We start from the raw sequence: 2837 nt of genomic DNA on the forward strand, positions 1-2837 counted from the left end.
ATAAGAGGTATGGTATTTTTTCCCCATATTTGACATCAATATTTCCTGCTAAAGGTATTGTGGCTAGGGAGTATACAGTACTATAGGATGATAATTTGTGGAATACAGTCTTAGGTGGATTATGGTCTATTTTGTGTCCTGTAATTTAGTAGGTCACTTATAATCAGCCCTCCCCTTTTTTCCTTTTCTTTCCCCTTTTTTCTGTTTTCCTTTTCTCTCCAGCTCTTTTGTTTGATTATAAATCATCTGTAAGGTGGCAATAATAGATCCCTGACACTGTCTTGTCAATAAATACCAGAAAAAGAACATTTCCCTTCCCCCTTCTTGCCATAATTCCTGGTTTGTGAGTGTGATAGAGTTGAAGCAGTGTGGGATATGTAGTCAGAGAAATGCAAGATGGAGTCAGACAGGTTCTGTGTGAAGATGATTCTGTGTGAAGAAGACATTGGAATGTGTTCTCTAAGTGCTGTGAGAGTGCTTTTTTGAAGACCGGTATAGTGTGGTTCGAGAGAAAGCTGAAGGTCGGACCAAGGAGCCCGTGAAAGATGCAACATTCCGAGCTAATTGGAGAAGAGATAAAACACCTGGATCTTCATGGGAACTGAAGGCAGAGGAAGGGGTTACAGCCCCTTGGGGCTAATTGGTTAACAGCCATGAAGTGTCAAGAAGAAGGGAGGAGTTAGAAAATGTGGAAAAGATGGAAGGAGAAGTGCGTAAGAGAGCGCTTAGCTACAAGCTACAGTAATTGATTTCTGAAGGATCTGAGAGATGATTATTCTTTCTACAATGCGTTATGTAGTTGAATGGTAAAATATGTAATCGCCAGAAGGAGGTGGGGTTAGCCCACCTTAGCCCATCCTAGTACTGTTTCTTATTTTAATGGGGATTAGTTATTTTATTTAACTATAATGATCTTTGAATATGTTCTTTATGCTAAAGCTTCGGCAATATAAACTGATTCTCTATTTTTCTAATAAAAATTAACTATAAAAATTCTTACAAAGGACTGGTGTCTTGAAAGAGGATCTTTAGCAGGATCTGGCTAAATCCAGGAAGGTGGAGAGGGCCACAAACTAGCTATCATTGAGAGTCCTACTTAACTGAGTTGGTGTGAATTCTAAGGAATCATAAAGCCCATATGTCTGTACTTGCAAAGTACTGGGTAAAAGTAAAGTGTTTTTTTAAGGTCAGACTTGTTCAAGGGTTACACTATGCACTGCTGAGGTCTTGGGACTTGCCGCAGCGCAAAGGTGGTAAGTAAGTGGTCTGTGGAAGTCTCTGGCCGAGTGTTAAGTGCCCCTTAGGGAGGCTTGTGCACCACAGTGAGATCCAGTACTACCCTGCTTTCCCCAAAATAAGACCTAACCTGAAAATAAGCCCTATTACGATTTTTCAGGATGCTCGTAATATAAGCCTATGAGGGTTTGCTATTAGCCTCCAACTTTTGCTCAAATAAATCAGGAGTCATGTTTAATCCAGCATTCAAACTTGGGGATTTAGCTTCCCAAGGTCCTGGAACAAAAGGGTCATAACTGGGAATTTCGACCTCAGTTCCTTCTTCCCTCAATAGCGGTACTGTCTCATCATCTCCGTCTTTTCTCCATCTTGGGTCTCCCTCTCCTGTGTCCCCACCGTCCTGGAAGTGCATCATCCTCCGTGCCTCCTCCACTCACCATGCCCGATGTGCCTCGGCTTCCCTTGCCACCGCCTCTTTCTCCTCTCTCAGTCGTCTCCTCCACTCCCGTGCCTCGGATTCACCCCAGTACGATGGTCTTTGGGGTAGTCCTCGTCTACAGCAGTAATATGCCTCTTCTTAGGGTACTTTTACCTTTTCGCATTTCCCCATCCATGGGTCCTCCACCCAGATGAGTTCCCAACCCCCCCCCCCCGTATGTTGTCGTGGTCCCTGTTTATAATCCCCATTCCCGCCTCCACTACGGACCTCCCCTTCTCTTTTCCTGCCAATTCCCTCTCCGTTTGCGTTGCCACAGTCAGACCCCGCAGATTTGTTTCCAGCTCTCGGGTGTCTATCCCCTGGTGTATCTTTCTTGGAGGGGTTGGCGGCGGAGTGGTCTGCATCTCTTTGGATGTCTTACTTGGGGATGGCACTCCAACGAGAGCCTCTATGCTCTCGTCCCGCTTATCACAAAGCCCCACCCCAAAAAGTAGCCTGTTAAGTTGAACCCAGCCCTCCACCATTGTGCAGCATTGTGCAGCAACCAGAAGATGTCATGACTGTATTTGAATAAATGTAGATGGTTGTACATGAAAAAAAGAATAAAACATATGCTGAAAATAAGCCCTGTTTTTGGAGCAAAAGTTAATATAAGACCCTGTCTTATTTTTGGGGAAACACGGTATAGCTGCTGGTCCTAGCACAAAAAGGTTTGCCTAATAATCATTCTATATTAAAGTCACATACAGGATACATCAGTCTCTCACATTATCTTTGTTATTTTGTGCCATCAGGTCTAATGCAGACTAATCCTAACAGGGTTTTCGAGATATATAAGATGTTCAGGGACTGATCTACCACTGCTACACCCTACAGAGTGTGGAATTTGAGCTAAGGTCTGTTTGTAAGGCCTAGAAATTAGATGCTTGACACCCCCAGGAGTCCTACAGAAATTCCATAGACCTCCAGGGAAAAATAGGAAGTCTGTGTTTGTCACAAGTTCTGTTTATCCCAGTAAAAGGTTAGTCCTAGAATGAAACCAATCAGAAAATTGCCCCAGTTCTTGGAAGCACTCTTAAAAATTAATGCCAATCAAACAGCAAAGTTGGGGGAAATGCTGTTGACATTTACTGAGCAAATACAATATAACATTCTAGAGAAC

Source organism: Pogona vitticeps, chromosome 1 (assembly GCF_051106095.1).
Source record: "Pogona vitticeps strain Pit_001003342236 chromosome 1, PviZW2.1, whole genome shotgun sequence".
Classification (NCBI taxonomy): Eukaryota; Metazoa; Chordata; class Lepidosauria; order Squamata; family Agamidae; genus Pogona; species Pogona vitticeps.